This window comes from Pipra filicauda, unplaced genomic scaffold, assembly GCF_003945595.2.
Source record: "Pipra filicauda isolate LSUMZ 115617 unplaced genomic scaffold, ASM394559v2 scaffold602_size241134_pilon, whole genome shotgun sequence".
NCBI lineage: Eukaryota > Metazoa > Chordata > Aves > Passeriformes > Pipridae > Pipra > Pipra filicauda.
In genome coordinates this window covers 157,352-180,927 of record NW_024104757.1, presented here as the reverse complement: position 1 = coordinate 180,927, position 23,576 = coordinate 157,352, and the positions used below count along the sequence as shown (strand labels likewise).

The 23,576-nt window shown below is 55.7% G+C and overlaps 1 protein-coding gene across 1 annotated transcript in view; it reads left to right on the top strand.

The window, feature by feature from the left end:
- The first annotated feature begins 6,191 nt into the window (after nucleotides 1–6,191).
- Nucleotides 6,192–23,576, top strand: part of CDK18 (cyclin dependent kinase 18) — a 36,495-nt gene continuing 19,110 nt past the window's right edge. The window contains exon 1 of the mRNA XM_027727988.2: nucleotides 6,192–6,295. The gene's annotated coding sequence lies outside the window, so the exon portion shown is untranslated. The remainder of the gene's footprint in view (nucleotides 6,296–23,576) is intronic.

Below are 23,576 nucleotides of genomic sequence, written 5' to 3'. Positions count from 1 at the left end.
TCCCTTTGCTGTGCAAGGGAGGGGGGAGCACACACTGGAACGCCAAAAACAAAGGCCAAACTCACCTTCCAGTGACACCACAGGCAGGGCAAAGGATGCCTTGGCTCCAGAGCTCCTGGATGTGGGAGAAGTTTTGGTGTCTGTCCGGCTTTGCCCACCAGAGCTGGAGCTCTGCACTCTCCAGTGGGACCGTGGAGGGAAGACTTTGTGCATATTTTTCACTTTGTTTTGCAATTTGGCAGCTCCTGGTTGCTAAGTGCCTGAATCTCTGGCATGGATTGGTGGAGCTGTTGTTATGGTGATGCTCCATGGACAAAATTAGGGGGAGATGCTGCCGGATTCTCGGGTCTGCAATTGGCCTCGTGGTTGCCATGGTCAGCTGTGCTGTGGCCACCTTGGGGACGGTGACTTTGTGTCCCACAGGGGTTCACACTGAGTTTGGTCTCAGGGTGATTTGGGATCACAGAGAGCCAATTCCCACGTGGGACAAGAGCAGCCTGCAGGTATCTGGGCTCAGTTTGGAATGTTGATGGAGATTTGCAGGGAGACCCTGTGGAACTCCCTCGGCTCTGGGACAGGGATGTGTTAACAAGGATGTCTGAACTTGTCCCAGTTCCTCATGCTCCTCAATTCACCTGCCTGTAAAATGGGAATAACAATATTCCCTTTTTTGGAGTGACAGGACAAGGGGGAATGGCTTCAGATGGAAAGAGGGAAGGTTTTGACTGGTTGTGAAGATGGAATTCTTCCCTGTGAGGGGGGGAGGCCCTGGTACAGGTTGCCCAGAGAAGCTGTGGCTGCCCCATCCCTGGGAGTGTCCAAGGCCAGGTTGGACGGGGCTTGGAGCAACCTGGGCTGGTGGAAGGTGTCCCTGCCCATGGCAGGGGGTGGCACTGGATGATTTTTAAGGTCCCTTCCAAACCAAACCATTCTGTGATTTTATGATTTACGTTTCCTGAGTCTGTGGAGCTGCAGATTCCCACCAGAGACGTAACTGGGGGAGGGTTGTTGTTAAAGCAGGGTGGTCCACAGCCACTGCAGCCCCTGTGAGCACCGGGCACAGCCACGGGCACAGGCTGGGCTGGGGCACAGCAGCACCCCCCGCCCTCCCAGGGATACCGGGGGGGAGTTTGGCCTCTCCAGCCCTCGGCAGGAGCAGATCCTGCCGTGCCAGGCTGGGCAGTGGAGCATGGGGCCCATTTGCCAGTTTTCCTCGACTTAGCAGCCAGCTTTCAACTCCAGCCCTCTCTGATTGTTGCTGAAATGCAGCGCTGGGCAATGATTTCCACATGCCTGCCCGTGCACAAGGGAGGACGGGCCGGGGCAGGGGAGGCACTGAACACATTTTCTTTCCATGACTCGGTGCCTATTGAATGTCAGGGCAGTGGGGAAGGGAGCTGCTGCTGCCGCTGCTGCCCGGATGCAGCGACTGTAAAATATTCCCTGCAGACCTCCGGGGAGCTGCTCTGCTCGGAGCAGCACACACATGCTTGGCCATGTGAGTTTAGCAGCGGAGAAAACGTGCCCCTGAGCTGCTGGAGGGCTCTGCAGCCCAGCCACTGCTCGGTGTGGCAGGGAGTGGGGCTGGAGGAGCTGCAGGAGGAAAACAGGTGAAACCCCCCCGGAGCTGCCCTGGGCTTCCCGGAGAAGTCAAGCACGTTCACGTTGCTGCCATTTCTCCGAGGCTTCAGTGGGAGCTGTCAGGTTTAATACACTGTGTGTATTTACTGGGATTGCCAGGACTCCTCTGTGAGAGCACTGGGCTGCAGATTGGAGCTCTGCACCTCTCCCCAGGGACACAGTGATGCCTGCTGGGTACAGCACTGTTTGGAGGTCCTATCTTTCTTAACTGGTTCTTACTGGGCCTGGTGTGTCAGTGCTTAGTGTGTTTTGACATCTTCCCTCCAGCCTGGACACTGTGCAGGTGAGCTCCTGCCTCTGTGTGTGCTCTGGGAGGGGGGGCTGAGGCTGCTCCCCACTTTGAGCACAGGGATTAAATGGAAGTGAGCAGCTTACAGCAAAAATTAGGTGTCCCTACACCCCCAAATTAGGTGTTCTCACACCAAAGGGCACTTTGTGTGGCTGTAACAGAGGATGGGCTGCTCTGTTGTGCATTTGGAGATCACTGTCACCTCTGCTCAGCCTGAGCTGCCTTGGTCTCCTCCTAAGGCAGGTTTGGAGCCCTCCAGCTGTCCCCTCTCCCCAGGCTGCCCTGGGCTGTCTCAAGGCCAGCTCCAGCCCTGGATGGAGTGTCCCCACCGGGGCCTCACCATGTGAGGGAGAAGCAGAGGATTTAATGTGTCTGGCCAGGAGCCACGCAGGGAGTGGGCCTGGGGCAGGCTCAGCTTAACACTGCCTGGGCTCCAGCTTTGTGTCAGTCCATGCAGCATCCCCATATCCCTGTCCCTGGACAGGTTTGGACAGGGACAAGGGCTGCACAGTGGAGTCTTTCACGCCGTGTTTGCCCCTGTGATGTGACACAGGCTGGGGCCGCTCTCCCCGTGCCCCCAAGGCTGTGCTGACTCCTCACCATCCCACATCCCTGCAGTGGTGTTTGCTGACAGGGAAGGTTCTGGAGAGGAGCAGCCCTAGCAAACCCCTGGGGGCGGTGATTGAAATGCTGCTCAGGATGCTGCAGTTCCCTGTGGCTCCCAGCAGTCACTCCCACCTGCATCCCGTGGAATGCAGGTACCAACCTCCCCTGGCCTGGGGAAGGAGCCCAGCTCAGCAGCTCGGGCTGCTGTGTGACTGGGGGTGGCTTTTCAGGATGGGAGAAGAAGAGAATGAGTGCTCTGGTGTGCAGCAGAGACAGGATTGCCTCTACCCAGAGGAAACCCTGGGATTGTGCCGAGGGCAGGAACAGCCCGGAGCTGTCACCCCGGGTTATGTGCATCACATTCCTGCCTGGATGTGGCACCCACAAAGACAGGAGCACCCAGGTGTGTGTCAGGCCTCTCTGCCTGCTGCAGCATTGCCTCCTTCTCACCTCCCCCTCCTCTCCCCTCCCCAGCCCGAGGCAGCTGGGCCGAGGTGCTGTTTGCAGGGAGGTGACAGCAGACACCTCGGGGAGGAAGCACAGCCCCCCATCTTCAAAAGATGCAATTTGTCTCAGAAGGGAGAACAGCTGTGGGATGAAACCCAGCACTCCTCTGGCTGCCCCAGGCAAGGGACACACTAGGAACTGCTCAACTATTCCCAGTGTGGAATACACTGGGAGAAGGAAGAGGAGGAGAAGGATGTGCTGAGCAAAGTCTCCCCCAGCGTGAGCTGAGGTGGTCACAGCTGTGGACCTACAGAAAGCTTTGCAGTTTCCCAGCCAGACCCATTTCTTTATGAAACACTCCTGACCACAGACCCATTTTTTATGAAATTCCCCCAACTACAATGAGCCCATTTTCACACCTGATTTCCCCTGGACCTCTGTGAGGCAGCGTGATTCCACTGCGAAAACACAAAAGGGAGAAAACACAGCCCCAGAACCCAAAGTAATTTTAGAAAAACTCATGAAAAAACAAGCACTTCTGTCTGCCTTTTGCTCAGCCATTACACTGGCATGTTTGGAAAATGCCCCGAGGCTCTGCCTTGGAAACACACTGCTGGGATTGCAGAGGCAGCTCAGGTGAGTGCCAAGTTCAACACCAGCGACCTCAGCCCTTCACAGGGCACCCGATAAGGGACACTTTGCTTTGTGCTGTCACCGATGGAGCAGCCCCAGCCCCATTAACAGCAAAGGGCCTCGTTAGTCCCACATCAGCCTGCGGGGCAGATGTGCTGTGTTCGTGTCCCACATGCTGGGGAACATCCATCACACCCCGACGCCTCCCCTCCCCTCCAGTCTTTGAACAGGCAGGGATAGCAATCCCTGCTGGCTGCAGCAGCTGGGTGCTTTCCCTCTCCACATCCTCCTCCAGAGCCATCCCTGTCAGGCTCACAGCAATCCCTGGCATGTTGATTATTGTAATTTATGTTTAGGAGGAATGTTATGCACCAATGAGCAGCTCGTGTGACACAACCACTGAGCTCATGTCTCTGGCCACTAATTGCTTGTAACATTCTTGCCCTTTCTCTTGGAGCTGGTTTCCATGTCCAGCTCCAGTTTGGGGCCTTCCTCTCCTTAATTTCCCGGGGCTTTTGCTGGGGATCTCCTTTGGCTTCTGTTTCAAAGTGGACTCAGAGTGCCAGGTGGTCTCAGATCCATGGAATGGGGGGTGTGGCAGCAGTTGTTACACCGAGGCTGTGCTGTGCTGGGAACGGCATGTAAGTGTTCGAGACATCTCCCCCTCCAGGGTGACATCTCCTCTTTAAATAGAATAATGAACAGGGTGAACAGGGAAGTCAGAGAGATTCCAGAGCCTGGCTGGACACTGTGCTGTGGAAAACCTGCCCATTTCTGCAGCCAGTGGCACGAAGGGAGCGTGATGGCCAACTCACCCCGAGCTGACTGTGCACCCACATGACCAGGTACTCATTGACCAGGGGTTAGGAGAGGCCAGGCGGCCACACGAGCCAAGAGGCACATCACACCTCTGGGTCTCACCCTCTGCTGCTCCTCCCGGAGCCCTGCAGAGCAAAGGATGCAGATCCTCGGGAGGCAGGTGAGAAACGAGCAGCTCCAGGCAGTGAGAAACGAGCTGCTCGCCCCGTGTCACCCAGGACAGGCTCTCCCCCCCTGCTGCAAAGTCACCATGTCCCAGCTGGGGCAACGTGACTCAAGTGTGAACTCCCCACCTGCTTCTGGAGGGGCAGTTCCAGTTCAGAGCCTGCTGGTTCAGCTCTGTGTGCTCAGACAGGGCTCAGCTCATGTGCCCACCAAGGGGGTTGACTGAAGAGCTGCTGTGGAATGTTTGACCCCACTCACACAGCCCACAGGCACCACTGAGGGCCTCAGGTCTTGGCTGGGGACAGGCTAAAGGGAACAAACAAAATGGGTCCTGCTGAAACAGCCCTTTCCTCCACGGGGGGCTCAGCTTTTTACACTTCTGCCACACCATCTGTGAGCCACTTCCCTGTTCCTCGAAGTGTCTCCCAGCAAGCTCGATGGTTCTAATATAAGAAAGGAGAGTCAGCAAGTCCGACGAGACTCCCACGTTCCAAAAGGAAAAGGGAAAAAGGGGCTCTGTCAGCAGCAGAAAGCCCGAATTTGTGTCTCCTGGACAGTCTTGTGGGATCTCAGATGTCTGGAAAGGAGAAGACCCTACATGCTCCCCCAGAAAGGATTTCCCCACAGAGAACTTGTGTCCCCTTTCCTCTCCCTCACCAGCTCTGCTGTGTCCTCTGTGTTCCCACTTTCTATACTCGGTATAGATGGATTTTGTTCCTTCCCTGCCCAGGTGTCCTGCTGGCATCCCTCTGCCTTCCCCTGCCACGTTAAACCTCCTGCACATCCCCCAGATTTACCCACTAATTACAGCAACTCTGCTGACAGACAGGATGGTCTGTAGAGGGAAGGCGAGGACTAATATAGCTGAGGATATAAGAAATTAATTAGTTTCAGACAGACAATGTTGGCACCTCCAGTCAGCCTGATTTATTTCCATGGCTGCTCTATTTCTGGCAAACAGAGGATGTTTGACTAAATATAAGACAACAAGTAGCTGGAATGGATGGCGAAGCCGCTGCTAAACACGTAACCCCACCGACAGAGTGACACAGGGGCTGCAACCTCCGCGGCCGCCCGAGGGATGCAGGTCCCGCTCTCACGGGCTGCCCCCGCTCAGGCACATCTGCCAAGAGCCTCAAGGACGGGTGGGAAGAGCCGCGGGAGGGAACTCCCCTGACCCGGGTGCGAGGCTGCGATCGGTGTGTGTGCGTGTGTCCGTGTGTCCCTGCCCGCAGCGCTGCCGGGGCAGCGGGGCCGAGCGGGCTCCTTATCCCGGGGCTGCGGCGGGGAGGAGCCAGCGCCGCTCCGAGCCGAGCGCCGGCAGCGCTCCCGCACCGCGCCGGGTCCCGCACCGGCCCCGCTCCAGCTCCCGCTCCGCGTCTGAGCCGGCACCGGCCCCGGCCCCGCTCCAACCCGCTCCTCCTGCTCCGCCACCGCTTCCGATCCCACTCCTGCTCCTGCTCCGGCATCAGCGCCGCTCCAGACCCTCCCCGGCACCGGCCCCGCTCCCGAACCGCTCCCGGCTCGTTCCCAGCCCGGCCCCGGAGCGGCCCCGCGGCTCCCGCAGCGCCGCCCCGGCTCTGCCCCGGCTCTGCCCCGGCTCTGCCCCGGCTCTGCCCCGGCTCTGCCCCGGCCCCGCGGTGCCGGCGGCAGGAAGGAGGAAGGGACACGGCAGGAGGGAGAGCGACCTGCTCGGTGAGTGCCCCCCCGGCGGGATGGGGGTCCCTGCCCGCTGCCTTTGGGACCGCTTGGGGCGGAAAGTCCGAGGGGGGGGAAGAGCTGAAGTTGGAGGTATGGGGAGGGAGGGTTCAGCTCGGTACCGAGCGCAGCGAGAATTTGTACCTGTCTGTGCCCTGCTGCGGGAGATTCCTGCGCGTGTTTTGGTCCTAAACCTTGATTAGGGAGCTCTGGTCAACGCTTCGATCATTATAAACTTTGGCAGACACCCCTGGCGTGGGTCCCGCTGGGAAGGTCCTGGGGGGACCCTTGCAGGGGGAGAGTTGCCGGGGTGGGGGGCTGACACCCAGGGTCTGTGTGGTGGCTTCCCCGGCTCAGACAGGAGCCCTGCCGCTGGCTGGCCGGCGTTCCCCTTGCGCTGCATTTTTTGGTGGCTGTCACTATCAGCTGCATCTCTCCAGCACCGCCTGTTGCTCTGACGAGTTCCCAGGGATGTGGGAGAACTCGCCCCAGAATGCCTGTCCCCCCTCCTCGCTCCTGAGAGCTGCTCTCCCTGCCGTGCCAGCCCTGCCTCCTGAAAAGTCAGGCTTTAGTAGACTAGCTCATCTCTCCATGAAAACAGCCTGGAATGAGCGTGTTGGCACAATAGTGGTGTTAGCTCTGAAAAGAAGGAACATCAGGGCCAGGCCTGGGGCTGCTGGCAGTGGGGTTTGTGCTGTGCATCAGGCAGATGAACAGTGTGATGTGATGTGTGTGTCAGGCTTGGAGAAGGTGCCTGAAGGGGAAGAGCTTTGAACAAGCATCAGGCAGAAAGTTAGAGCCTCTGGATAAGATCTGTGAAAGGACAAGTGCCTTCAGACAGGACCCTGCAAGGAAAATAGGATTAATTTCCTCCTCAGTGGTTGTGGGGGCAGCACAAAGACCTGCAGATGTGCTTCCCCACAGCTGAAGAGGGGTAAATGCAAGCTGAGTCTTGTTTTCCTGCCTCACGAGGCTTTGCCAGGGCATCTGGGTCACCCCATCTGTGGAGAGCTCGTGAAAACCAGTTCCCATGATCCTGAAAAGATTCTCTGGGTGCAAACAGCCAGCCAGGAGATAACTGGACAGTTTGTGTCAGCAGGAACACGTCAGTGGGGGCACACTGAGGTCTCAAAGGGCATTTGTAGTCCAGAGCATCCTTTTCCTCCCTGGGGAAGATCCATCAATGGGAGGTGACACGTCCTAGAGCCCGATGCACAGGAGGAACAGAGGCAGGAATAGGAGGGCACCTGGTTCACCAGCTGGCACCTCACCCCTGAAACTTCATCTCTGTGTGTAGGTGTGAGGCACCCAGCTCACAGGGCACTGATTTTTAGGCTCCTGTCAAGCCAGAAAACTTCTGAGCGAGTTTTGGTGTCTGTTCTCCAGACGGGACCACTTTTGATGGCAGCTCTTGCAGATTTGTTTCCAAGTACTCAGGTTTACTCACCCGTGCTGGAAAATATTGGTACCGTGACCAAATGAGAGCAATTAATAAATGAGTAGTGGAACAACCTCGCCAGCAATAGCTGGGAGTTCCCCCTCTCTTATCCTACTTGGACAGAGAGAAAGAAAGAGAGGAAAATTTGTAACTAAGCAGGACTCTGAGGATCTGTCTCTGTCCACGGCCTTGCCACGGATTCTGCCTGACCTTGGCCACGTCACCACCATATCCCCATGTCTGAGTCCCCCCATCTGTTAACACTTGACCTTGCTTTGTTCTCGGAGTTTTGCTCCCTGAGCTCTGCAGGGCTTTGGGATGCTGGCAGGGATGGGCGTGGAAGCACTAAAATCCTCCTCTCAATGCCACGAAGGCCCCTTTCAGTGAACAAGCTCTTTGTGGTCCCTGAATGGACCCTTCAGACAGGCTTTGCTGCCCAGCCAGTGGCAGAGCCAAGTGATGGTGTCACATATTCGGAGGTTACAGGTGACTGAAATGCAGCTGGATGTGCTTGGCTGATTTTTACTGGCTCCCCAAGGAGCTGCTTTAAATCTTTAGCTTTATCAGCTTTTATCTGCTGCCTTTCACGGGCATTCCTTGCCAGTGTCACTGCCTTGTTTGTCAGGGTACAGCCCTGAGCAGGGGGGCTGGAGGGGACAGATTTTGCCTTCTGTTGCTGGCACTGGCTCCAGACGAGGTAGATGAAGGCAGCTGCATTTTGCACATGGTAAAACAGAGAGGCAAAATGGCTCAAGGTGTTACAAGGAGCCTGTGGCAGCTCAGGGAGTTGAGTTTTGATCTCCCAAGGCCATGAGATCCCTCTGTTCTCTCTGTCCTGCCACCTGGTCAGACAGAAACCTGTGTCTGTACCTTCCATAGGTCATGTCTGCATTAAAATATCCACGTCGCAGCTTCCACTGAGACCATCCCTTTGGTCTGGCCTTCTGGAGAGAAATGAATGTTTGGTCAACCCTTGTAAACCCTGAGACATTCCTCTGGCTTCCACACAGACCTGAGGTTTGGGCCAGGAGGCCTGAGAATCTCCAGAAAATCTGGGATGCGTGTTTGGGAATCGTGTCAAATAACACTAAGAGTTTCCAAGAAGGTTTATACTCAGTAGGAGCCTCCCAAATTCTCCTTCCACTCTCAGGGGAATTGAGGCAACTTAAAGCAGCTTCTCCAGGCAAGAGGACAGGGGGTCTTGGCTCTGGGGCCAGTTCAGAGCAGATCCCAAGCCAGCCTGGAGTGAGTTCTGCTGGGAGTAACTCTTGTACTGACACCCAGAAAGGTCAGCTCTGCTCTCTGCCATGGTCTTGGTTTACTTCTTTACAGGTAGAACACGGAACAAAAGGTCTCAATTTAAAAAAGGCCCTTTGCTTGCTTTCAGAGGTTTGACCTGCTGGGTTTGCTTTCCTCTAAATTCACTTGTTCCTGCTGTTTGCAAAGGGAAAACCGAGAGCAGAAAGCAACCTGTTGATTAATGTAGATGCAAAAGCCCAGATTACAATCTGGTGAACAATTAACTTCGAGGAGTCGATCTGTAATCAGCCAGAGCATCTTTTGCTCTCTTTCTAATCAGGGTTTCTTTTCAGGTAGCGTTTTGCCCGCAGCCAGCGCTGCTCATCATTGTTTGCTCAGTCGCTCACAATCTCGGCTGGTATCTTTGTCTCGGCAGCCTGGCTGGAAAAGAAACTGCTGTGGAATTATTTTCGAGCCGCAGAGCAGAGCGGGGTGAGCCCTGGGAGCCGGCTGGGCTCTGTCTGCGCTCCTGCCACCGCTGCCACCTCTCATCTGTCTCCTCCTTTCTTTGCCTCCCTCCTTCGCCTCCTTCCAGCTGCGTCTCCGAACTTGAGACCTGTCTTCTCTCTCGCCTTCTGGGCTCCCTCGCTGCTTCGGGGATGGGCTCCAAGCCGCCCGCAATTAAGGCTGGATTTTTGCAGGCGCGCCGCATTCCCGCTGGGAGATGTCCACATGTCCCCGGCAGCGCGTCCCTGCCCGCTGGGCTGATCTCTGCCGAAAATCCGGCCCTTCCTTTTCACACCTGAGCAGCAGCCGGGGCTCTTGTTAAAACTCTCAGCCCTGTGCTGAATGCATAATGCAGCTTTTCAAGCGCAGGCAGGACCCGCGGGAATGCAGCTCACGGAGAGGGAGGATGCTCCAGGCTTTGGGGCACTTGGATCCCGCTGCCAGCACCAGCCCCTCTGGTTTTGTTTGTGGTTTCTCTGTGCCCCCATCTCCCATCGGGGGCCGTCCCTGCCACCCCAGGGTGCTGGGAGGGTCAAAAACTCTGCGAGTGTGCACGCTGAGGGATGTTTGAGCTGCTGTTTTCAAGGATTGGTGCTCGTTGCCTGTCGGGAGCCAGGTCTCCTGGAGCAGCTCAGGTGGAACGTTGCAGAGATCTCAGTTTGGTCTGACCTGTGGTTTTGCTTCCCTTTCACCTTCCCTCGTGGCTTTGAATCAGGCATTTTAGAGCAGGGACAATTCCTCACGAGCCCCTCGATCCCTGGGCCCAGCAGGCGCTGCCAGGACAACAATAATTACATTATTTGAGTGGCAAATTGCAGATCCAGAGCTGTCAGTGCCTGGTACCTGTCACCTCTGCCAGCACTGCAGGAGCACGGGGATCATCAGAGCTGCTGCTGGGATGCAGGGAGGAGGGAGCAAACAGGATGGATTTAGTGGTGTTGGATTTACTGCCCTTTCCTTAGTGCCTGGGAAGGGAAGGTTTCTGTCTGCACTTGCATTGCCAGTGGAGACACTCCAATTAATGGTGCATTCAATCCGATTATTTTGTTACTTCCCCCCTCCTTTTTTTTACTTTTTTATTTCGTTTCTTACTAATTGGATTAATTACAGCCAAACAATTCACCTTGGCACCACCCTGGAGTTCTGTCCTCATCATTTATCAGAGGGGAATATTCCTGGGGCTAGAAATTCCATCACTGATGGCCCTGGATCTCCAACCAGAGGTTTAAACTCTCTCTGATGAGCTGCTCTGCATTAAACAGCCCCTCTCTGTCTGGGCTCTGGGGTGACATGAATTTTGTTTGGCTTTTGGGCACCCTTTCAGTTTGCTCATGCAGTGATGTTTTCATTACTGGAGGCTTCTCCATGACCCCTCTCCCTCTCTTTCTCCCCGAATCTCAGCTGTTTCCTGTAAAACAACCCAAATTTTCCCAGCTGGGGGGCTTTGGAGTGGGGCAGGGGACTGGATTTGACCAGTTTTGTGGGGTGTTGCTGTTGTTCTGGTGACTTTTAATTGAATTGCTCCATTAAAAAAGGAGAGGCTGTTGAAGCTGTAAACACTGAAACCTCCGAAAAAAATCAAAATGTGCCTTTTTTGGGAAGCAGAAACATTCCAAACGTTCCGGGTTTTTTCCTGCTATTTCTCTATTTCGCTTGAAATGGTTTATTTTTACTGGGTCTATTTAATTATTCGGTCAGTGTTAATATGCTGGTCACTCAGGGGGTGTGATTCCTGATCCCAGCTGGATTTATCCTCAAACCACCCCCCCTCAGGCATCGCTTTTCCCTCACTCCAGTCCCTCCCAGAAATTCCCACTCTTGAAGCCACTTCTTTTTTTAGTTGCTAAATCTGACAAGGTTCGTGAACAGGAGCCTCAGTTCTGCACTTGGGAACATGCACACGCAGATAAATTCATCAGTTTGGGGGTGTTTTTTTCTGTATTCCAGCATGGAATATCACCTGGAGCTTGGATTTGTGCCTTCTAGCACTTGGATTATTTGCTGGAGAACCTTTTAGACTGGCAGCTGATGTGCCAGGCCTGGGCTGGAGCAAAGGCTGAGCTGTAGATACCCAAGGACGCAGCCAGGGACCTGCAGGGATCTTCAACAGATCCCAGAAATTGAGGATCCAAGTCCTGATCCAGTAGATCCCGTGCTGCAGTGATCTGTGAACAACAGAGCAAAGGAAACGGTGCTGCAGGAGGGGGTTTGGAGGCAGGATCCGGGGTTTGGAGGCAGGATCCAGGGTTTGGAGGCAGGATCCAGGGTTTGGAGGCAGGGTCCAGGGTTTGGAGGCAGGATCCAGGGTTTGGAGGCAGGATCCGGGGTTTGGAGGCAGGATCCAGGGTTTGGAGGCAGGATCCGGGGTTTGGAGGCAGGATCCAGGGTTTGGAGGCAGGATCCAGGGTTTGGAGGCAGGATCCAGGGTTTGGAGGCAGGATCCAGGGTTTGGAGGCAGGATCCGGGGTTTGGAGGCAGGATGCAGGGTTTGGAGGCAGGATGCAGGGTTTGGAGGCAGGATGCAGGGTTTGGAGGCAGGATGCAGGGTTTGGAGGCAGGATGCAGGGTTTGGAGGTAGAATCCAGGGTTTGGAGGCAGGATCCAGGGTTTGGAGGCAGGATCCAGGGTTTGGAGGCAGGATCCGGGGTTTGGAGGCAGGATCCAGGGTTTGGAGGCAGGATCCAGGGCTTGGAGGAAGGATCCAGGGTTTGGAGGCAGGATCCAGGGCCAGATCTCCTGGGCTCTTTTCCTGGCTGTGCCACTGACTTGCTGTGTGACCTTGGGTGAGTCCCATCCCATCTCCAGATTCCCGATTTTCCTGTCTCAGTGGGAGGGGGGACAGCAGCCAGATTCCCACTAGGCTGGAGTACAGCTGGTATTGGTGAGCTGCTGGGCTTTCCTTGAGGGAGCAGTGACCCCAGAGGGGCCAGGAGCTGTTCCCGAGGTTCCTCTGGACACAATAACCTTCCCAGCATCTGTTCCCCGTGCTCGACCCGGGATAAACAGTTCCAAGCTTTTCAGTGCAAGGTGGAAAATATGGAAAATCTGCATTCAGCCTGGAGCACCTCTCCCTCCTTCTGCCACAGACACTCCCGAGGGCTGGTCAGCTTGTAATTATTAACTAATTACTGCGCAGCAATCACTGTGCCACAGGCTACAGGAAGTAGGGGCACTCAGGAACAGGCAGTGTCCCACAAATCCCAGCCTCCCCTTATCTGTCCTTTTGATTTTTGCCGGGTTGGTGTCTGGCTGCAGCCCTGCCCCACGAGCCAGGACACGATTCCTGCCGCCGGAATTCTCCACACACTGTTTGCTTTTCGTGTTTGCAGTCGGGGCACTGAAGGCCAGTGTTAGTCCAGAGCAGGGAACAGCCACATCCCGGGGCCGTGGCTGGGAGGAGGAGCCCTTGGCAGGGCTGCCAGTGTTCCCCATCCTGCCTGAGGGACACCACATCCAGGGGGGAGCATTCCCAGCCCACCCCACAGTGCAGGCATTGATCCCGGGTGTTCCCTGGGCACGGCACTGCCCAGAGGAGGTGAAGGAGCAGCTGGGACTGAAAAGCCTCTCTTTATCCCAGGATTGGGCATGGCCAGGGAGCTGCTCTGCCAGTGGGGCTGTGGGATGCTGGGACCTTCTGTGTGGGATGCAACAGAGTTGGTCCCCATGTCCCACTGGGATGGGATGGAGTCAATCTCATGGGCCCTTTGGAATGGAATGCAATGGATGAGTCCCGTGGCCCCTTTGGAATGGGATGTGATATAGTTGGTCCCCATGGCCCTCTGGGATGGGATGTGATGGAGTCAGTCCCCATGGCCCCTTTGGAATGGGATGTGGTGGAGTCAGTCCCCATGTCCCTTTGGGATGGGATGTGGTGGAGTCAGTCCCCGTGGCCCTTTGGAATGGGATGCAATGGATGCAGTCCCGTGGCCCTTTTGGGATGGGAGGTGGTGGAGTTGGTCCCCACAGCCTGTTGGGGTGGGATGGGATGTGAATGAGTCAGTCCCCACGGCCCACTGGGATGGGATGCAATGGAATTGGTCCCCATGTGCCACTGGGATGGGTGTGCTGGGAATGCTGCCTGTTATTGGGGGTCCACAGGACCTGGGGGACAGCACAGAGCCTGTGTCACCCCTCACTGCCACCTCAGCCAGAGCAGGGGAAGAACTTGCACTGTGGCCTTGCCCATCAGCTGGAATAATCTACTTTTTGAGGAAGAGCTGGAGTCTGGAATGCTGCCCAGTGCAGGGGAAACTCACTGTAGGCTTGTGTGGTCGAGGCAAGAAACGCCTGAGGGGTGCCCTGGGCAGAGCAGCCACGGGGTTTGTTTTTCTGCTGGTTTGGTGTTTGGTTCAAGGCTGAAAAGTTCCCTGCTGTGGCTGTGGGGTGGGGGAGGATGGGCTGTCAGGGCCAGCACAAATCCTGTCACCACCCAGAGCCGCAGGGAATGGGGACACAGGGAGGAGAAGCTGCAGGGGTGGGAGTTGGAGCCCCGCAGTCCTTGCCTTGAGCAGGCACCTCCGGGCTGTTCCTGCCCTTTGGAAGGGTCCCAAAAAGGCTGTGGATGGTCCTGGCAGCACCTGGGCAGTGCCTGGGGTTTAGGCAGGAATTTGGAAACACCATTTGCAATGTAAATTGGTGCAGGGGGGGGGAGAGGGGGGACAGAGAAACGATGTTGTGTGCCTGGGGAGTCTGAGGAGGAGGAGGAAGAGGCAGAACTAGTGGTTTTACTGCTCTTTTTGGTTACAGCCAGAGATTGGTTTGTGCCTCATCCAAATTAAAATGCAGAGAGCGTCTCTGTGTCCCCAGACTGCTCCCTCCATTAAACAAACCAGCACAACACCCCCACACCACCTTCACATCCCTCCCTTCCACCAGCCTCCTGCTTTAGCAACAACTCCCAAAGCCCCTGGAACAGAGCAGGAGCAGCAGGAGCTTTCCCATCATTCCTGTTGATGCCCTGGCCCTGGAGAGGCAAACCTGGAATGCACAGAAGTGCCCATCGTGCTGCTGAATCCCCTCAGACTCCAGTGCAGCCACACAGGGATGGAAAAAACAGCTATTTCCTCAGTGCAGAAGGTGCAGAGAAAAGGTCCATCCGAGTCATTCCAATTCCAGGAAAACACGACACAGTGTCTGAGGGAGAAGGAGTACTTTTATAAATTACCACTAGCAGCATGTGTTCTATTTAAGTACTTAATCCCCTTCAATCCCTTCTTATTAACGATTAATTGTGCAACTAATTGCACTATCATAGCATGGCAAGCACACTGGGCTGCAGTGGGCACGACCAACCCCAGCAGATAAGAACTGGGTGCAGTGGGGAGAGGGGGGCACTGATGCTCTGCTGTGTGAACCCAGGCCAAATCCCTCTCTCTCTTTGGGCCTCAGGATTATAATCCTTCCTTATCTCGAGCATTTCCTATGAAGCAACAACTTATCAGCTGGTGAGGCAGGAGAGGAGGATTGAAAACACCCGAGCGAGCTCTGAGCAGCCCTGCTCAGTGTCATCCCTTCTCATCCCAAGCTTTTGTGGCTCGGAGTCTCCTTGGCTCCTGGGAAAAACCAGGAGGAAACAGCTTTGTGTTTTGGCTGGGGGGAGGAGGGGGAAAGCACTAGATATGAATTTATTTCCGTTGGTTTCTGCTTCTGATGCCTCACAAAAGCCCAGCAGGCTGCAGGCACGTGCTCAGCCCAGCACCTCTCCCCTCCCAGCCGTGCCCAAGGACTCGTGAGCCCAGCCGTGTGTTTTCCCGGGAGAGATCTCTCTCCCTCGTGCTCTCTCCCTCTGTTTATCTCCCCCCTGGGCTCTGTTATCTCCCTCAGTTTCCAAGGCTCGTGCAGAACCCGATCCTGCTTGTCAAGGACGTTGGAGCTGTGGGGGGACTCCACCAGCACTCAGCGAGGGTTGGGACAGGTTTTAAAGTACGGGGGGGGGGGGGGGGGGGGGGGGGGGGGAAGGGACGAAGTGGAAAACTTATCTTTAAAAAAAAAAAAAAAAAAAAAAGAGATAAATTAATTTCTTTCAACCCCACCAAACACACTTGCTTTGTCTGCCATCCCTGCAGCTTTGAGGACACGGGGCTGGGGCTCGGTTTGGCTCGGTGAGCCAGATGTTATTTACAGTTTAACAAGGAACAAGGTTTATCTAAACACTGTGTGCTCGCAGAGTTCCCAGATATGCCTGAAATGTTGCCCTCGGTGGGGAGGCGAGCGGGGGTTTGCAGGCACTGGGGCGTGTTTAAGCTGTTGATACATGTTTCACCTGGGATCTCTCTATTCCCCATCCAGCCCTGTCCGTGTTTGGTCTGACATGAAAATATCATAGTTGTGGTGGTGCCTGGCTGTGCTGGGGCGAGGGTTTTAGGAGGGAGGTGACCCGAGGCAGTGCAAGGATGCCCTGCTGCTCCCTCGGGGGCAGTTTCCTGGAAGGCAGCAGCTCCCCAGGGTGGGATCCTGGAAAGCTTTCACCATCACGGGGCCTCTCAGGGCTCTTGGGCAACCCACAGCCTCCTGGTGGCACCCCTGTATCCAAGGAAAATGGTTTGAGGAGAAGGGAGAGCCATCCCTGGAGCCGTTTGTGCTGAGGAAAGGGTGTCCCAAAGCCTGGCGTCCTGGCAGCAACGCTCTGGCCAAGTCTGCTGCCTCCAAACAGTGCTGGTACCACCCTGGCATCCCTGGCAGCCACCTCTTGGCTCAGGAGGATTTTTTTAAATCCCCTGCCTTCCTCCAGCAGCTCAGTGGGACAGAATTCCCTGCTCACCAGCTGGAGGGTGATCCCTTCCCTCGTGGGGAGGCTCTGGATCTGGGAAGCAGAGCCAGGAAGGGTCACAGAGGTGCCCACCTGCACATCCCACCCTGGCTGGGGCTCTGAGATCATCCTGATGAGGAGGGGTTGGGATGGGAGATGTTGCAGCTTTGCTTTTTCTCCTTCTGGGGGAGAGGGATCCAAAAGCAATTATGGCTCCTCTGATTCCTCAAACGTTGGCTCCTCGTGCTCCCTACCTGTGTGGCTGCTCTTCCCTCCCATCTCAGGGGGAAAATCCACGTGCACAAAGCCCTCCAAGGGTGGGTGCACAACTGGTTTAAGATTAAATAGCAGATTAGTTCAATCCTTGGCAGGGAAGGAGACTGGCAGTGTTTGCTCGCTACCTTCCTACCATGTGACTATTCCCCAGCTTTAAATAAAACAGATTTGAAACCCTGCTGCAAAGGGCTTTGTGTGCCTAATGCCAACCAGGGGCACCACTGCTCCAGAGCTTCGTCCTGGGGGAAACCCAGCCCGTAGCTGGCACTGGGAGGTGCTGCAGTGGGGAAAGTAGGTCAGGAACACCATCCCCTCTCCTGCTTTCCCTGCTGCTGCTGCAGGAAGATCAGTCCAAGGGCAGTGGGAGGCTGGTTTAGGAGCAGTGTCAGCTCTGAGGAGCTGCTGGATCCCAACTGGGAGCTTGCTGGGAGAGGAGGAAGCACTAATCCCATGGGAAGCTGTTTGTACAGCCTCTCCAGCTCCTCCTCCCATGCCAGGGCTGGGGGGGGCATGGAAATCCAGGTGGACTGTAGAGGTTTCAGCCTTTTTCTGAGCCCTTTTTATCAGGGCAGAGCAAGGCAGGCTTTTCTAGTCTCCCAGAAAACCTGTGGCAAAGAGCTGAGCCCTGGATTGCTCCCAGTGCTGGTGGTGCTGCTGCTCCCCAGAAATGTTGTGCTTCTGTTTGTATTTAAACCCTTCTCCATTTTTTGGGGGGAGGCTTGATCCTGTCAAGATCCTTTGCTTCCAGCATCCCTCTGGAGAGGAGGGATTCCCTTCTCACAAGGATCTGGCTGGCATTTCTTGCTGTCCCCCCTCCCTTTCCCTGCCCCAGAGGTGGCTGCATTTCCCAGATTCCCCGGGGATTCCACGGGGATTCCACGGGGCTCTCGGGTGTACAGGATGTGATTTCTGTTCCTTTAAATACCCTCCCCAGGAATGCTTTTGGAAAGGGGAGCAGGGCAGCAGGGCTGGGTGATCCCCCTGCTCAGCTGTCCCTCTGGTCCCACCCCTGGGCAAAGCCAACTCCTGGGGCTGCTCCCACACTTCAGCAGAAGGGATTAACCACCCCCAGCCGTCGTTTTGCAGCGAATCCCTTCCTTCCAGCCTTGTTCTCACGTGCCAGGAAGGGAGGCTTTGAGTGCAGGATGAAATCACGGGGCACGGGAGGAAAATTCCAGAGTTTTCTGTTATAAGACAGAGCAGACAACCCCTCCTGGCTCCTCCTGACCACTGCAGGGAAGGTGAATCCCCGCTTTCCATGTGCTCCTGTCTGCAGTCACAGACGAGCCTGCAGCTCTGGGAGCTCTGTGTGGGCTGGGAAAGAAGGAAAGCTCTAATTAAAAAAGGGGGAGGAAAAAAAGGAAAAGGAGGAAAGAAAACAGCAGTTAGGAAGGCAGCAGACCCCACATAACCCGTGTGTGAGGGTGTTGCACGGGTTCATCCAGCGGGATTGGAGCTGCAGGTGTGTTGGGAATGTTCCTGGGGGAGAGGCTCGGTGGGACTTGGGCTCTCCTGCACCAGGAATCTTCTCCCATAACGTGGATTCTCCTTCCCATGTAGCAATAAAGGAAGGGCAGGTGCTGACAGACTCAGCCACAGGTTAAACACTCCTGGGAGAGAAAATAAGAGGCTTTGTGTTCCTGAGAATGACTCCTTGGCACCTCCTTGGCACCTGGGAATGCTGAGTGCCAGCTGCTGGGGTGACAGGGCTGGGTTTGTCTTTCTGGGAGTGTCTTTCATTCAGCAGGATCCACGAGCACTTTGCTGGATGTCCGTGGCTATTCAGGACCCTCTCTGGGTGGGACATGGCAGGAGGTGATGCTGGCAGAGGCCAGCACAGGACATCAGGTCTCCAGGGGCTGGTGAGGAGCAGGCAGGCTGGAGCCAACCTTCCTGGGATGCAGCTTGGATTGTGTTAGTTAATTGGCAGTCAATAATCAGTGGAGTGTCATAAAAGCAAGGCCCAGGCTGGTTTTTGCTGGTCGTGTTCCTCCTCAGCAAGTAATTGCTCAGGGTACCCAGAGCTGTGAAGGACGTGCAATAAAGGGATGGGAGGTGGAAGTGAGTCATGGAAGAGGGGAGGGAATGGCTAAACATCACACAGCCCAGCAGCAGCACCTCCAGGAGCATCCTCCCAGAGCTGGGAAGTGCTGCTGCCCCAGCAATCCCAGCACAGCTCTTGGCTCCCAGCTCTCCTGGGCTGTGGTCACACTGCCAGGATCGAGGGTGGGACACGTGCCCTGAGCTCCCAAGTGACCCTAAATGAAGCCTCAATAACTCAGACAGCTGCTGTAGCAATAGTGAGTGTGGAAGGGAGGGTCTGTCTCAGAGGGGAAAAGTCCTGTGGTTCTGCTGAGACTCGTTTCCCACTGCCTGCCCTCCTGGAGCAAACCCGCTGGGAGGGATGGGATGGGATGGCATGGGATGGCATGGGATGGGATGGGATGGGATGGGATGGGATGGCATGGCATGGCATGGGATGGGATGGAGCAGGGGACCTGCTGGTCCACAGTGGCTGCGAATCCAGGCTGCTCATCCTCCGGGGATGCCGAATCCATGGAAACACTGACACTGTCAGGGCATGGACAATGTGAGCCCTGAGCTCCCCCCCAGCCCCCCAGGGATGGTGGGGTGGCCACACTGCACAGTTGCAGCCTATTGTTGTTCCAGCTGAACACTGGACACTTTTCTCAGGTTAGGGGAATAAGTGCCCAGTGTTTGGAGGCTGCTGGAATAATGACTGTCATTTTAATGCCTTCCTCGGAGCTGCCCTGATCTCACCAAGAGCCGGGGAGGGAAGAGCCAAGGGAGAGCTGCTGATTGCACCACACGGGGCTGAGAAAGGCAAAATATACAAAGGCAGAACAAACCTCCTTTGTGTGCTCCTGTTACTGGGCTCATTGTCAGCACCGGCACAAATGGGAGGGGAAATGTGCATCCAGCAAAGGGCTTTCCTTCCCCTCCCGCCCCTGCCTGGAGTACAGGTTATAATCCCAGCCCTGGAAGTGTCCAAGGCCAGGCTGGATAAACTTGGAGCAAGCTGGGATACTGGAACGTGTCCCTGCCCATGGCAGGAGTTGGAACAAGATGAGCTTTAAGGTCCCTTCAACCCAAACCAGTCTTTACAGAATCCCATGATTCTGTAAAGTCTCCAAAGACTGGGCTGGCAGGAAGTTTTCCACAGCATCCACCCTTCCCAGGCTATCCCTGTGTCTGCCTCAGGGGTCTGTACGTGCTCCATGTGCCTGTGCCATTAAACAACTTACAGCTGGAATTCTGCAAAGGAGGGATGGGAACACTGCTGTGCTGGACAGGGCATCGCATCCCAGGGGAATTCAGCCCAACTGGGAGGGAGGAAGGAAGTGTCCTCATTCTTGATTTATCTCTGGGAAGCTGAGGCATTCCAAGAGGGTCAGAGCTGGAGTGGGAGCCAGTCTCAGGCATTTGCCACAGGATCATTTGTCCTCCCGAGCCTCCTCCCAGCTGTGGCTGTGCCAGGGGAGGACAGTGATGTCCTGGCTGCCACAATCACATTCCTGGTGCGCTGCATCCCTTGTGATCATGGAAGGCAGTAACACAGGAGGGAAAAGGAATTGCAGAGTGAGGATGGACTGGCTCCCTGGGGATGCCAAGCTCCCTTTTCAATCATGCCCAGGGCAGTGGCTGCCCTGGGATGATGGTCTTGCTGTTTGCTGCAGGGCTCCTGTAGATTAATAGGAATTGATGGTGCTCCTTTCCCTGCAGGATCTTGACCTCCTGGCAGGGGGGAGATGTCAGGCAGGGCTGAGCTGCGGGAGGCAAATGAGCAGGGAGGAGAGCTCTGGCCTTGCTCTCTCCCCTCATCACTCACCTTTTGGGGAGAGGAATTCCTGCAAACCCCTCTGCCTGCTGGGCAGGGACCATGGCCCATCCCAGCACTGGGCAGGATGTGGCCCCAGCTCTGCTGGTCCCCACTGCAGGACTCACCCACTCGGGCTGTGCTCTGTCTGTGCTGGGGAGGGAGCTTGGCACCCCAGGGAGGGAGTTTGGCACCCCAGGGAGGGAGCTTGGCACCCCAGGGAGGGTTTCAGGCCGACAGCTGAGTGGCCAAGGAGATGTTCATTTGGTGGTCAGGGGCTGATGTCCTTCCCTGCCCCTCCCTCCTCTCCCTGGGAGCATTCCCAGCTGCCACAGAAAATTCGGCGTCGTCCCTGGTGTGTGTTTGAGTCGTTTCCCTCTGACCCCCCCAGAACAGCCTCAAGTCACTCCCCATTTCCTTCCACGCACCTCTGAGCACCTGAACACGGCCCTGCAGAGGAAATTCAGAGCGGAGGAGGAGGAATTTGGGTCGTGCTGAGCTCCTGTTTGCACAGGAATGTGCACCACGGAGGGGCCGAAATCTCTCCCATCTCCTGCTCTCAGACGCCTTGGCAGCTCCTGCAGCTTTTCCCTGCTCCTCCTCCGTGCTGGAGCTTGGGAGGGAGAACCTCAGCCGGCCAAGACGGACCTGGAAAGGGCTGCCCGGCACGGGGGGAGCTTTGGTTGGGTCTGGCTTTGTCTCGGTGCTTTGCCCTGTGAGGAGGGGCGGGTATCTGGTGCCTGGGTTGGTTGGTTGTTTAGCCCCGTGTTTGCTGAGCAAACAGGGCTCCACGAGCAGAATTCCCCATTTCTCTGATCCTTGCAGGAGTGAATCAGTGCCACCTAATAGCTGCAAGCAGGAGCTGTAACTGCTGAACGGGACTGTTCATTTTGCCTTGTAAACACAACTGTTAATCTCTGTGGGGATTGAAAATTTAAAAAAAAAAAGGCTTAAAAGAAGCAAACTATTCCCTCCAAGCTTTCCACTCTTTCCTCTGGGAAATGGGGGCGTGAGGCTGTTAAAATGGTAAGGAAAATATGGAGGCACTTAGCATTTGTGAAAAGCAATAAAGTAGTTAGTGCTCCACAGCTTTGCTTCCGAGGCCCTGCCAGGTGCTGGAGGAGAAAGGGAACAGTTTCTCTCACTGGTGATGCCTAAAATACCTGTCCCATGAATTGCAGGGCAGGGAACCGGCAGTTTTTGGGTGTAGTAATGCAAGGGCGATCCACGTGGACAGTGGGAACAGTTCACTGAGTGTGGTCACTGCCCGTGCGGTGACACAGCGTTTAAAGGATCGTTTAAAGGATCGTTAACTTCTTGTCTTGATCCTACGAGGAGCTTTTCCTGATGGGATTCGGCTTTGGGCTCTTTGAAGTGTTTTAGCCAAGTATTTACTACCCGACTGTATTACAGTAAATGCAGATCACTCACCCTGCTGGCTTTAATCCTTGGCCACATTCCAAGCCGGGTGATTTCATTTTCCGCCTGTTGATGCCTAAACTCCCGATTGCCAGTTTTAAACTGCTCCTTCCCCTCCTGTCCTACCGTGCAACTGTCATGTTAGTGCACGTCGGGAACCATCAGCTCCCTCCATCCCCGCTGCCTCCAGCGCAGGGGTTGCCGTGGTTCCTGTCGGGCTGGAAAACAAAGGGGTGGCATCGCTTTGCTCAGCGAGTGCCACTTTCTCTCCCAAAGTCAATAAATGCCTCTGCTTCCTTTAGGACACTAAACGTGGTGGGAAAAAAAACCAAACAAACAAAAAACAAGAGGAATTCTCCCTTTGAAATCCATGCTGGGGGAGAGGGCTGGGCTGCTCCTTTCAGCTCTAAAGGGGATTCCTTCTCCCAGAAGGAATTCAGATGGAGAGGGGATGGAGCCCCTCATACCCCGGGGTGCTGGGGTGTGGGGAGGGGTGCCCGCTGGGGACCCCACATTTCCTGACCCTACATCACCCCCGCAGCCTTCTGGCATGTACATTGTGGATGGTTTCCTTCCAGGAATGGAGCAAATCCCAGTTTTAGGGGGAACCTTATGGCCACTGGGGCCGGGGCAAATTCCTCTGGGGAGGGGCGGAGGGCTGAGGGCAGGAACAGCCTCATAAATTCCAGCTGACAAACACTTGAATGGGAACTCCATCAACAGATGCCAAGTAGGTCCAGGTGTAGCTGGAACAAACAGCCCCAGCTGCCCGAGCCGTGAGGATGAGGAGCATGGAACAGGCACGGGGCAGCTCGGGAATGGCAGGAGAGGCAGGGAATGGCAGGAGAGGCAGGGAGCCATCCCGGTGCTATTTTTACCCCCACCCCAGTTCCTCTCCGAGGAGGTTTATATTTAGCAGCCTGGAGCTGCTGGCATTCCTGTAGGAGGCAAGGGGGGGGGGAAGGATTGGGATTTGTGGAGCAGTTTTTTGCCAGCCTGGAGCCGACGAGCTCAGGAGCCTCTGTAGCTTTTTCTTTGTCAGGAGCAAAACCTGACCCTGCTTTTCCAGGTGGGTTTAGTTCCTTGGATACCTGCAACGCTGGCAGTGTTTCCACACACCAGCAGTGCCCTGGTTCGAACTCACTCAGCTTGCAAGGTGAGGAGTCAGATTGGAACCGTGGGCTGGGAAAAAGGTCTCCAAAGCAAGTGTCAGGCTCTGCCTTCCCTCCCAAAGCAACAGCGCTGCTTGGAGGCGTTATTTGGACCACGAGGAGGGCGCCAGCAGGGAGACTTTGTTAATGCAGCATCACCAGTGCCACATCTTTATTGTCAAAGCACGTTTCTGTCGCGCTGAGGAAACGTTTCAGTGTCTGCAGGCTGAAGTGGATGTGTCTGTCATCCTCCTGCCTCACTTCCCAGCTCCAAGCAGCCTCCAGCCTCCCTTCCCACCCCCAGCAAACACCCCAGCCCCGATTCCAGGCAGGACTGAGCCTTCACTTTTAAGGTGTTTGCAGCGTTGGGGGTGGGAGGTGAGTGGGGGTGGCTGAGGCGTGTGAGTGCCCAGGATTCGGGTGAATCCCAGGGATTTTCAGGGGATTCACCCACTGCAGGGTGCCGTGCCTCACCGCAGAGCCTGGCAGGCACCCAAACGGAGTGTTTATATTGCTGACGGGTAATCTTTTAAGCTTTCAGATGCAGGCATGTCAGCCCGAGTGTTCCCGTTGTCCTGGCGACGGGGATGCGCCGGCTCCCGGATGCTGTGTCTGATCGCATCAGCCTGGAATGCGATCACCGTTTGTTTGTGCTGATAAGC